Genomic DNA, 14,185 nt, shown 5'->3' with positions numbered 1-14,185 from the left:
ACTGTTACACTAGGGTCCCTGGTTCGGGTATGGGCGAGGGGACGGTCTAAAGTTATACTGTTACACTAGGGTCCCTGGTTCGCGCCCGGGCGAGGGGACGGTCTAAAGTTATACTGTTACACTAGGGTCCCTCTCTCCTTCTTCCAAGGACAAGTCACAAGATGAATACAGATTAAGTGGCAATGTGTTTGAAGATGCAAAGAGGAAAAAGGGGAATATATAGCCTAATCTATAGCCTAATGTATAGGTGGTAAAATAATAAGTGAGAATGATATCCAAATATACGCAAGTAATGCAACATAAATATCCACACATGCAACTTTCTTTATTGGCCTTAGTTATGTAACCTTCCTCACTGGTTTAACACGTTTTAAACCAAACACTTTAACAAACACAAAAAAAATGTGTAACATGCTGTATTTCTGACAACAAGGGACGAACTGGCGACCTTCCTGTGATCTGTCCAGGGTCCAGACATCTGGTGTGGAAGAAAGACCTATAAACACATGTCACATGACCGGATGAGGTAAAACCTATAAAAACACACGTCACATGACCGGATGAGGTAAAACCTATAAACAACACATGTCACATGACCGGATGAGGTAACTGATTGAATGTTAAATGACGAGACAGAGGCATTGATGCGAGTAACCAGTCTTGTTCAGAACATCACCACAACACATCCGGGTATCTCGAGCCGTATCTCACCTGTAAAACACATGAGTTGCAGTAATGAACATGTACCACCAGATGGCAGCACGGCGCCATCTTACACCCTTAACATCTTCCCTTTAATAAAATAGGACAGGAGGTGTCAATTCACTAACAAAACAAACCTAGTAATCATTTCCAACATCGTTGTTGCAACTTTCCTCTTTTCTTTCCTTATTATGGGTTTGGTCATTTTGGTTGGCCAACAAGATTTAAGACTACAATGACAACATACGTTTCCCCAAATGTTACACAAAAAATACTGTTTTGGTATTGATGGACAACGGCAAGGCTGCTATTGATGGATACCATTGGACTGCCACTACAAGGCTGCTATTGATGGATACCATTGTTCTGTCACTACAAGGCTGCTATTGATGGATACCATTGGACTGCCACTTCAAGGCTGCTATTGATGGATACCATTGGACTGCCACTACAAGGCTGCTATTGATGGATACCATTGTTCTGTCACTACAAGGCTGCTATTGATGGATACCATTGGACTGCCACTTCAAGGCTGCTATTGATGGATTCCATTGTTCTGCCACTACAAGGCTGCTATTGATGGATACCATTGGACTGCCACTACAAGGCTGCTATTGATGGATACCATTGGACTGCCACTACAAGGCTGCTATTGATGGATACCATTGTTCTGCCACTTCATTGTATTTTCAGTTACATTCTGGTCAATAAAAACGGTTGACACGTTTGTTTTTTGTAAGAAATTGAATGTGAGGCTGGGTTGGACACGTAGTAACAAGAAAACAGGCTACAACAGCAGCGAGGTCCTGTCTAGTCTGTCTAGGTCATGTCTAGTCTGTCTAGGTCATGTCTAGTCTGTCTAGTGCCACTTGATGCTTAGAGACGATGGGCAATAATAGTAATGAGCATTTTTGGTATTTAAATACTCTTGAGTCCGTCTTTAGATGTTACAGAATATTATCTGATCTTACTGTAATTGTTAAACATGATGTACTTTTTGTTATTGCCCGAATGTAAGGACTATATTGTACTAAAACTGTTTTCTTTACGTTCAGACTGCCAATCGACGAGTTCTTCTTGTTTATCATGTCGCTGGGTCTGAAAGCAGAAGGATTTGGCCCATCGGTTCAGCATCCACCAATCGACAGAGAGCCATCTCAGGAGGCTGTTAGCCAGTCATCCCCCTGACCATCTCAGGAGGCTGTTAGCCAGTCATCCCCCTGACCATCTCAGGAGGCTGTTAGCCAGTCATCCCCCTGACCATCTCAGGAGGCTGTTAGCCAGTCATCCCCCTGACCATCTCAGGAGGCTGTTAGCCAGTCATCCCCTGACCATCTCAGGAGGCTGTTAGCCAGTCATCCCCCTGACCATCTCAGGAGGCTGTTAGACAGTCATCCCCCTGACCATCTCAGGAGGCTGTTAGACAGTCATCCCCCTGACCATCTCAGGAGGCTGTTAGACAGTCATCCCCCTGACCATCTCAGGAGGCTGTTAGACAGTCATCCCCCTGACCATCTCAGGAGGCTGTTAGACAGTCATCCCCCTGACCATCTCAGGAGGCTGTTAGCCAGTCATCCCCCTGACCATCTCAGGAAGCTGTTAGCCAGTCATCCCCCTGACCATCTCAGGAGGCTGTTAGCCAGTCATCCCCCTGACCATCTCAGGAAGCTGTTAGCCAGTCATCCCCCTGACCATCTCAGGAGGCTGTTTGACAGTCATCCCCCTGACCATCTCAGGAGGCTGTTTGACAGTCATCCCCCTGACCATCTCAGGAGGCTGTTTGACAGTCATCCCCCTGACCATCTCAGCATCAACCAGTTATTTGCAGTGGCCTGTTGGTCAACTATCAAAACAGACCTTTGGTCAGACCTCGGGCCAAGCCAGTGTAAATGTACAGTGCCTTGAGAAAGTATTCGGCCCCCTTGAACCTTGCGACCTTTTGCCACATTTCAGGCTTCAAACATAAAGATATAAAACTGTATTTTTTTGTGAAGAATCAACAACAAGTGGGACACAATCATGAAGTGGAACGACATTTATTGGATATTTCAAACGTTTTTAACAAATCAAAAACTGAAAAATTGGGCGTGCAAAATTATTCAGCCCCCTTAAGTTAATACTTTGTAGCGCCACCTTTTGCTGCGATTACAGCTGTAAGTCGCTTGGGGTATGTCTCTATCAGTTTTGCACATCGAGAGACTGAAATGTTTTCCCATTCCTCCTTGCAAAACAGCTCGAGCTCAGTGAGGTTGGATGGAGAGCATTTGTAAACAGCAGTTTTCAGTTCTTTCCACAGATTCTCGATTGGAATCAGGTCTGGACTTTGACTTGGCCATTCTAACACCTGGATATGTTTATTTTTGAACCATTCCATTGTAGATTTTGCTTTATGTTTTGGATCATTGTCTTGTTGGAAGACAAATCTCCGTCCCAGTCTCAGGTCTTTTGCAGACTCCATCAGGTTCTTCCAGAATGGTCCTGTATTTGGCTCCATCCATCTTCCCATCAATTTTAACCATCTTCCCTGTCCCTGCTGAAGAAAAGCAGGCCCAAACCATGATGCTGCCACCACCATGTTTGACAGTGGGGATGGTGTGTTCAGGGTGATGAGCTGTGTTGCTTTTACGCCAAACATAACGTTTTGCATTGTTGCCAAAAAGTTCAATTTTGGTTTCATCTGACCAGAGCACCTTCTTCCACATGTTTGGTGTGTCTCCCAGGTGGCTTGTGGCAAACTTTAAACAACACTTTTTATGGATATCTTTAAGAAATGGCTTTCTTCTTGCCACTCTTCCATAAAGGCCAGATTTGTGCAATATACGACTGATTGTTGTCCTATGGACAGAATCTCCCACCTCAGCTGTAGATCTCTGCAGTTCATCCAGAGTTATCATGGGCCTCTTGGCTGCATCTCTGATCAGTCTTCTCCTTGTATGAGCTGAAAGTTTAGAGGGACGGCCAGGTCTTGGTAGATTTGCAGTGGTCTGATACTCCTTCCATTTCAATATTATCGCTTGCACAGTGCTCCTTGGGATGTTTAAAGCTTGGGAAATCTTTTTGTATCCAAATCCGGCTTTAAACTTCTTAACAACAGTATCTCGGACCTGCCTGGTGTGTTCCCTGTTCTTCATGATGCTCTCTGCGCTTTTAACGGACCTCTGAGACTATCACAGTGCAGGTGCATTTATACGGAGACTTGATTACACACAGGTGGATTGTATTTATCATCATTAGTCATTTAGGTCAACATTGGATCATTCAGAGATCCTCACTGAACTTCTGGAGAGAGTTTGCTGCACTGAAAGTAAAGTTGCTGAATAATTTTGCACGCCCAATTTTTAAGTTTTTGATTTGTTAAAAAAGTTTGAAATATCCAATAAATGTCGTTCCACTTCATGATTGTGTCCCACTTGTTGTTGATTCTTCACAAAAAAATACAGTTTTATATCTTTATGTTTGAAGCCTGAAATGTGGCAAAAGGTCGCAAAGTTCAAGGGGGCCGAATACTTTCGCAAGGCACTGTATATGTGTTTATTTGCTAGCAGCAAAATAATAATGTGTTTATCTACTACATGTATCAATGGTTTGTGTTTTAGTGAATATCAGTTTGTTGTAGTGAATATCAGTTTGTGTTTTAGTGAATATCAGTTTGTTGTAGTGAATATCAGTTTGTTGTAGTGAATATCAGTTTGTGTGGTAGTGAATATCAGTTTGTGTTGTAGTGAATATCAGTTTGTGTTGTAGTGAATATCAGTTTGTGTTTTAGTGAATATCAGTTTGTGTTTTAGTGAATATCAGTTTGTGTTGTAGTGAATATCAGTTTGTGTGGTAGTGAATATCAGTTTGTGTGGTAGTGAATATCAGTTTGTGTTTTAGTGAATATCAGTTTGTGTGGTAGTGAATATCAGTTTGTGTTTTAGTGAATATCAGTTTGTTGTAGTGAATATCAGTTTGTGTTGTAGTGAATATCAGTTTGTGTTTTAGTGAATATCAGTTTGTGTGGTACTGAATATCAGTTTGTGTTTTAGTGAATATCAGTTTGTGTGGTAGTGAATATCAGTTTGTGTTGTAGTGAATATCAGTTTGTGTTGTAGTGAATATCAGTTTGTGTTTTAGTGAATATCAGTTTGTGTTTTAGTGAATATCAGTTTGTGTTTTAGTGAATATCAGTTTGTGTGGTAGTGAATATCAGTTTGTGTTTTAGTGAATATCAGTTTGTGTTTTAGTGAATATCAGTTTGTGTGGTAGTGAATATCAGTTTGTGTTGTAGTGAATATCAGTTTGTGTTGTAGTGAATATCAGTTTGTGTGGTACTGAATATCAGTTTGTGTTGTAGTGAATATCAGTTTGTGTTTTAGTGAATATCAGTTTGTGTTGTAGTGAATATCAGTTTGTGTTGTAGTGAATATCAGTTTGTGTTGTAGTGAATATCAGTTTGTGTTGTAGTGAATATCAGTTTGTGTTTTAGTGAATATCAGTTTGTGTTGTAGTGAATATCAGTTTGTTGTAGTGAATATCAGTTTGTGTTGTAGTGAATATCAGTTTGTTGTAGTGAATATCAGTTTGTTGGAGTGAATATCAGTTTGTGTTTTAGTGAATATCAGTTTGTGTTGTAGTGAATATCAGTTTGTGTTTTAGTGAATATCAGTTTGTGTGGTAGTGAATATCAGTTTGAGTTTTAGTGAATATCAGTTTGTGTGGTACTGAATATCAGTTTGAGTTTTAGTGAATATCAGTTTGTGTTTTAGTGAATATCAGTTTGTGTTTTAGTGAATATCAGTTTGTGTGGTACTGAATATCAGTTTGTGTGGTACTGAATATCAGTTTGTGTTTTAGTGAATATCAGTTTGTGTGGTACTGAATATCAGTTTGTGTTTTAGTGAATATCAGTTTGTGTGGTACTGAATATCAGTTTGTGTGGTACTGAATATCAGTTTGTGTTGTAGTGAATATCAGTTTGTGTTTTAGTGAATATCAGTTTGTGTTGTAGTGAATATCAGTTTGTGTTGTAGTGAATATCAGTTTGTGTTTTAGTGAATATCAGTTTGTGTTGTAGTGAATATCAGTTTGTGTGGTACTGAATATCAGTTTGTGTGGTAGTGAATATCAGTTTGTGTTGTAGTGAATATCAGTTTGTGTTTTAGTGAATATCAGTTTGTGTTGTAGTGAATATCAGTTTGTGTTGTACTGAATATCAGTTTGTGTTGTAGTGAATATCAGTTTGTGTTGTAGTGAATATCAGTTTGTGTTTTAGTGAATATCAGTTTGTGTTTTAGTGAATATCAGTTTGTGTTGTAGTGAATATCAGTTTGTGTGGTAGTGAATATCAGTTTGTGTTGTAGTGAATATCAGTTTGTGTGGTACTGAATATCAGTTTGTGTTGTAGTGAATATCAGTTTGTGTGGTACTGAATATCAGTTTGTGTTTTAGTGAATATCAGTTTGTGTGGTACTGAATATCAGTTTGTGTTTTAGTGAATATCAGTTTGTGTGGTAGTGAATATCAGTTTGTGTTGTAGTGAATATCAGTTTGTGTGGTAGTGAATATCAGTTTGTGTTGTAGTGAATATCAGTTTGTGTTGTAGTGAATATCAGTTTGTGTTGTAGTGAATATCAGTTTGTGTTGGAGTGAATATCAGTTTGTGTTTTAGTGAATATCAGTTTGTGTGGTAGTGAATATCAGTTTGTGTTGTAGTGAATATCAGTTTGTGTTGTAGTGAATATCAGTTTGTGTTTTAGTGAATATCAGTTTGTGTGGTAGTGAATATCAGTTTGTGTTGTAGTGAATATCAGTTTGTGTTTTAGTGAATATCAGTTTGTGTTTTAGTGAATATCAGTTTGTGTGGTACTGAATATCAGTTTGTGTGGTACTGAATATCAGTTTGTGTGGTACTGAATATCAGTTTGTGTGGTACTGAATATCAGTTTGTGTTTTAGTGAATATCAGTTTGTGTTTTAGTGAATATCAGTTTGTGTTGTAGTGAATATCAGTTTGTGTTGTAGTGAATATCAGTTTGTGTTGTAGTGAATATCAGTTTGTGTTGTAGTGAATATCAGTTTGTGTTTTAGTGAATATCAGTTTGTGTTGTAGTGAATATCAGTTTGTGTTGTAGTGAATATCAGTTTGTGTTTTAGTGAATATCAGTTTGTGTTGTAGTGAATATCAGTTTGTGTTGTAGTGAATATCAGTTTGTGTTGTAGTGAATATCAGTTTGTGTTGTAGTGAATATCAGTTTGTGTTGTAGTGAATATCAGTTTGTGTTTTAGTGAATATCAGTTTGAGTTGTAGTGAATATCAGTTTGTGTTGTAGTGAATATCAGTTTGTGTTTTAGTGAATATCAGTTTGTGTTTTAGTGAATATCAGTTTGTGTGGTAGTGAATATCAGTTTGTGTTTTAGTGAATATCAGTTTGTGTTTTAGTGAATATCAGTTTGTGTTGTAGTGAATATCAGTTTGTGTTGTAGTGAATATCAGTTTGTGTTTTAGTGAATATCAGTTTGTGTGGTACTGAATATCAGTTTGTGTTGAGCTTGTTTTGGCTTTAATTAGGCAACGAGTTTAGGGGGAAAGAAATCAGGTCAACACAGAATAGCCAGAATGTAAGATTGAATACAGTGTTGGAGATGTGGAATTGATTAACTGAAATGTTGAACATTTGCTGAAATACATTTTTTTAAACAAATCTATTCTACTGTAGTTTTCTTCACACCAACACCAATACTTATTTTTAATGAAACCACTAAACTTGGCACCCATGCAGGGGATCCATTCAGGTGAGAGACACTGATGCAGGTAGTGGTACAAATAAAAGTGGTCAACCTTCTCTCTTATCGTCTTTGAAACCTGTAGATCTTTATATTTCCTTTCAACTAGGATGTCCTCCTGTGCACAGATGACAAAGTCACACCAGCTACAACCTGTGAGAAGGATTTGACCAGTAGTAAGCATGAGATCTCTTCAACTTCAGCTCTCCATTCTGTATCTTCAGGTAAGGACATCAGCTCTCCATTCTGTATCTACAGGTAAGGACATCAGCTCTCCATTCTGTATCTTCAGGTAAGGACATCAGCTCTCCATTCTGTATCTACAGGTAAGGACATCAGCTCTCCATTCTGTATCTACAGGTAAGGACATCAGCTCTCCATTCTGTATCTTCAGGTAAGGACATCAACTCTCCATTCTGTAATTTCAGGTAAGGATATCAATGGGGTTTTAGGCTGGGTTTCTGTACAGCACTTTGAGATATAAGCTGATGTAAGAAGGGCTATATAAATAAATGTGATTTGATTTGAACTAGGGCCTCATTTAACTATACAGGAATACATTGTGTCTCAGCAAACACAATTACCAAACACTGCATCAACAGATAACCAAATAACCTGTTAAGTGGGCCATTATAAAACAGGGATTGGGACCCATCATTAATATCTATTGATCAGATTAAACGTTGACTCTCTCCAACACATTTAGACCATGATGACAGTGTCCCACAGGAGATGTTTAACAAGGTCCCTAGTAGCGATCTATAACCTTCCCCTACTCTCATGCTGTGGGGCTTTTCACTCTTCATCATGGACCTGTAACAGTCAGCCCTCATGGTGATCTCCCCTGTCAGATACTCCCCTGTCAGACACTCCCCTGTCAGATACTCCCCTATCAGATACTCCGCTGTCAGACACTCCCCTGTCAGACACTCCCCTATCAGATACTACCCTATCAGATACTCCCCTGTCCCCTGTCAGATACTCCCCTATCAGATACTCCCCTGTCAGACACTCCCCTATCAGATACTCCCCTATCAGATACTCCCCTGTCAGACACTCCCCTATCAGATACTACCCTATCAGAAACTACCCTATCAGATACTCCCCTGTCAGACACTCCCCTGTCAGACACTCCCCTGTCAGACACTCCCCTATCAGATACTCCCCTATCAGATACTCCCCTGTCAGACACTCCCCTATCAGATACTACCCTATCAGATACTACCCTGTCAGATACTCCCCCATCAGACACTCCCCCGTCAGACACTCCCCCGTCAGACACTCCCCTGTCAATGTATCTTTGTTAGATACTGTGTAGAAGACATGAATAACAATTATTTTTAGCTAGCAAATATAGCTAGCAAGCATAACTTAACCAAGCTAACGAAAATACACACATTCTCAGGTAGATTCTGTCAACATCTAGCTACAGTTAATAGTTAAATTCGTTAATATGATTGTAGCTAGCTACAGTTAATAGTTAAATGAGCTAATATGATTGTAGCTAGCTAACGTTATATCTGTCACTGTCTTGGTACTCACCTTCATAGTTGTCTATGTATCTTCCTATATACATCTGTCTTGGTACTCACCTTCATAGTTGTCTATGTATCTTCCTATATACATCTGTCTTGGTTCTCACCTTCATAGTGACAGTAGCTTCCTGTATACATCTGTCTTGGTACTCACCTTCATAGTGACAGTAGCTTCCTGTATACATCTGTCTTGGTACTCACCTTCATAGTTGTCTATGCATCTTCCTATATACATCTGTCTTGGTACGCACCTTCATAGTTGTCTATGTATCTTCCTATATACATCTGTCTTGGTACCCACCTTCATAGTTGTCTATGTAGCTTCCTATATACATCTGTCTTGGTACTCACCTTCACAGTTGTCTATGTATCTTCCTATATACATCTGTCTTGGTACTCACCTTCACAGTTGTCTATGTATCTTCCTATATACATCTGTCTTGGTACTCACCTTCATAGTTGTCTATGTATCTTCCTATATACATCTGTCTTGGTACTCACCTTCACAGTTGTCTATGTATCATCACCCTCTATCTAGTGTAGAGGAGGCATCACCCTCTATCTAGTGTAGAGGAGGCATCACCCTCTATCTAGTGTAGAGGAGGCATCACCCTCTATCTAGTGTAGAGGAGGCATCACCCTCTATCTAGTGTAGAGGAGGCATCACCCTCTATCTAGTGTAGAGGAGGCATCACCCTCTATCTAGTGTAGAGGAGGCATCACCCTCTATCTAGTGTAGAGGAGGCATCACCCTCTATCTAGTGTAGAGGAGGCATCACCCTCTATCTAGTGTAGAGGAGGCATCACCCTCTATCTAGTGTAGAGGAGGCATCACCCTCTATCTAGTGTAGAGGAGGCATCACCCTCTATCTAGTGTAGAGGAGGCATCACCCTCTATCTAGTGTAGAGGCGCCATCACCCTCTATCTAGTGTAGAGGAGCCATCACCCTCTATCTAGTGTAGAGGAGGCATCACCCTCTAGAGGAGGCATCACCCTCTATCTAGTGTAGAGGAGCCATCACCCTCTATCTTCGACTCTCCGGGTGAAAACTCAACACCAGACACTTTGCTGATTCCAGCCGTCAGTCGTTACTATGGCAATTTAAAATGGCGCTGACCATAGCTCAAATAAACCTTGTTGATGATCAACATACTAAATGTAGAGATGTTTTTACGTTAAATGAACATGGTCAGTATTAGTGGATTAAATACATCAAGGCCCTCTGCTTGTAACTGTACATACTGACAGGTTATTTTAGACCCTGTTGATTTAAAGCCAGTCAGTTATCCAATAGTAATACATTCAACATGCATCAATCCACTGAACCTGTTGACCAATCAGCATCAATCCCCTGCACCTGTTGACCAATCATCATTAATCCACTGAACCTGTTGACCAATCATCATTAATCCACTGAACCTGTTGACCAATCATCATTAATACACTGAACCTGTTGACCAATCATCATCAATCCCCTGCACCTGTTGACCAATCATCATTAATCCACTGAACCTGTTGACCAATCATCATTAATCCACTGAACCTGTTGACCAATCATCATCAATCCCCTGCACCTGTTGACCAATCATCATCAATCCACTGCACCTGTTGACCAATCATCATCAATCCACTGCAACTGTTGACCAATCATCATCAATCCACTGAACCTGAGGTTGGCCAATCATCATCAATCCACTGAACCTGAGGTTGGCCTATCATCATCAATCCACTGAACCTGAGGTTGGCCTATCATCATCAATCCACTGAACCTGAGGTTGGCCTATCATCATCAATCCACTGAACCTGAGGTTGGCCAATCATCATCAATCCACTGAACCTGAGGTTGGCCTATCATCATCAATCCACTGAACCTGAGGTTGACTTGCTGCTTATAGACCTTGTGTAATATCTTTAAATGGGTCAGCATGTCATTACCTGCTGATGACCTGTCTCCATAGATCTATATAACAGACTGATGACCTGTCTCTATAGATCTATATAACAGACTGATGACCTGTCTCTATAGCTCTATATAACAGACTGATGACCTGTCTCTATAGATCTATATAACAGACTGATGACCTGTCTCTATAGCTCTATATAACAGACTGATGACCTGTCTCCATAGATCTATATAACAGACTGATGACCTGTCTCCATAGCTCTATATAACAGACTGATGACCTGTCTCCATAGATCTATATAACAGACTGATGACCTGTCTCCATAGCTCTATATAACAGACTGATGACCTGTCTCCATAGCTCTATATAACAGACTGATGACCTGTCTCCATAGCTCTATATAACAGACTAATGACCTGTCTCCATAGCTCTATATTACAGACTGATGACCTGTCTCCATAACTCTATATAACAGACTGATGACCTGTCTCCTGATGATTGTCTCCATAGCTGATAGAAACAGAAGGAATATCCTCCCCAATGACACTACTAATAAGTGTCCTGATGAGGAAGAGACGTCTCCATTGTCCCTGAACAGCTTGAAGTGTTCAGTCAGAATGACAGAGACACTTTGTTCCCACCAGTCACATGTTCAATAATGATGACATCATAACAAGACCGGTTAATGACAGGGCCACTAGTCACATGTTCAATAATGATGACATCACAAGACCGGTTAATGACAGGGCCACTAGTCACATGTTCAATAATGATGACATCATAACAAGACCGGTTAATGACAGGGCCACTAGTCACATGTTCAATAATGATGACATCATAACAAGACCGGTTAATGACAGGGCCACTAGTCACATGTTCAATAATGATGACATCATAACAAGACCGGTTAATGACAGGGCCACTAGTCACATGTTCAATAATGATGACATCATAACAAGACCGGTTAATGACAGGGCCACTAGTCACATGTTCAATAATGATGACATCATAACAAGACCGGTTAATGACAGGGCCACTAGTCACATGTTCAATAATGATGACATAACAAGACCGGTTAATGACAGGGCCACTAGTCACATGTTCAATAAGATGTTCTGTTAACTTCAACATTACTGAACTGTTCTTGTTCTGCCGATGATATGTTGGAACCCATTATCAAGGAGATAGTAACCTGTTTGTTGAACTGTCTCTATAGCTCTATATAAACAGACTGATGACCTGTCTCCATTATCAAGGAGACCTACAGTAGATCAACACAGTGTAGATAGTAACCTGTTTGTTGAACTGTCTCTATAGCTCTATATAAACAGACTGATGACCTGTCCCCATTATCAAGGAGACCTACAGTAGTTCAACACAGTGTAGATAGTAACCTGTTTGTTGAACTGTCTCTATAGCTCTATATAAACAGACTGATGACCTGTCTCCATTATCAAGGAGACCTACAGTAGATCAACACAGTGTAGATAGTAACCTGTTTGTGGAGGACAATGTCTCTACCACAGGTCACCAAGGAAACAGTAACACTACCTACAATGTCTCTACCACAGGTCACCAAGGAAACAAACAGTGCCACTACCTATAATGTCTCTACCACAGGTCACCAAGGAAACAGTAACACTACCTACAATGTCTCTACCACAGGTCACCAAGGAAACAGTAACACTACCTATAATGTCTCTACCACAGGTCACCAAGGAAACAGTAACACTACCTACAATGTCTCTACCACAGGTCACCAAGGAAACAAACAGTGCCACTACCTATAATGTCTCTACCACAGGTCACCAAGGAAACAGTAACACTACCTACAATGTCTCTACCACAGGTCACCAAGGAAACAGTGACACTACCTAGTAACATTCAATAATGTTAAAATATTACACTGGAGTCACGTTCTGACACAATGATGTCCTAGTTTATTAAAACAAGAAATCATCAATACATGGAAAATATCATTCAACTGTATATACATGATCAATATATAATATGCAGTGGGGTCTGGAATTATAGACACCCTTGATAAAGATAATAATGACTGTATATACATGATCAATATATAATATACAGTGGGGTCTGGAATTATAGACACCCTTGATAAAGATAATAATGACTGTATTAAATACATCAATATATAATATACAGTGGGTCTGGAATTATAGACACCCTTGATAAAGATAATAATGACTGTATTAAATACATCAATATATAATATACAGTGGGGTCTGGAATTATAGACACCCTTGATAAAGATAATAATGACTGTATATACATGATCAATATATAATATACAGTGGGGTCTGGAATTATAGACACCCCTGATAAAGATAATAATAACTGTATATACATGATCAATATATAATATACAGTGGGTCTGGAATTATAGACACCCTTGATAAAGATAATAATGACTGTATATACATGATCAATATATAATATACAGTGGGGTCTGGAATTATAGACACCCTTGATAAAGATAATAATGACTGTATTAAATACATCAATATATAATATACAGTGGGTCTGGAATTATAGACACCCTTGATAAAGATAATAATGACTGTATAAATACATGATCAATATATAATATACAGTGGGGTCTGGAATTATAGACACCCCTGATAAAGATAATAATGACTGTATAAATACATGATCAATATATAATATACAGTGGGGTCTGGAATTATAGACACCCCTGATAAAGATAATAATGACTGTATAAATACATGATCAATATATAATATACAGTGGGGTCTGGAATTATAGACACCCCTGATAAAGATAATAATGACTGTATAAATACATGATCAATATATAATATACAGTGGGGTCTGGAATTATAGACACCCCTGATAAAGATAATAATGACTGTATATACATGATCAATATATAATATACAGTGGGTCTGGAATTATAGACACCCTTGATAAAGATAATAATGACTGTATTAAATACATCAATATATAATATACAGTGGGGTCTGGAATTATAGACACCCTTGATAAAGATAATAATGACTGTATAAAATACATCAATATATAATATACAGTGGGTCTGGAATTATAGACACCCCTGATAAAGATAATAATGACTGTATATACATGATCAATATATAATATACAGTGGGGTCTGGAATTATAGACACCCTTGATAAAGATAATAATGACTGTATAAATACATCAATATATAATATACAGTGGGGTCTGGAATTATAGACACCCCTGATAAAGATAATAATGACTGTATATACATGATCAA

The sequence above is a fragment of the Oncorhynchus clarkii genome, chromosome 9 (genome assembly GCF_045791955.1).
Source record: "Oncorhynchus clarkii lewisi isolate Uvic-CL-2024 chromosome 9, UVic_Ocla_1.0, whole genome shotgun sequence".
NCBI lineage: Eukaryota > Metazoa > Chordata > Actinopteri > Salmoniformes > Salmonidae > Oncorhynchus > Oncorhynchus clarkii.
Note: the sequence above shows the minus strand (reverse complement) of the source record.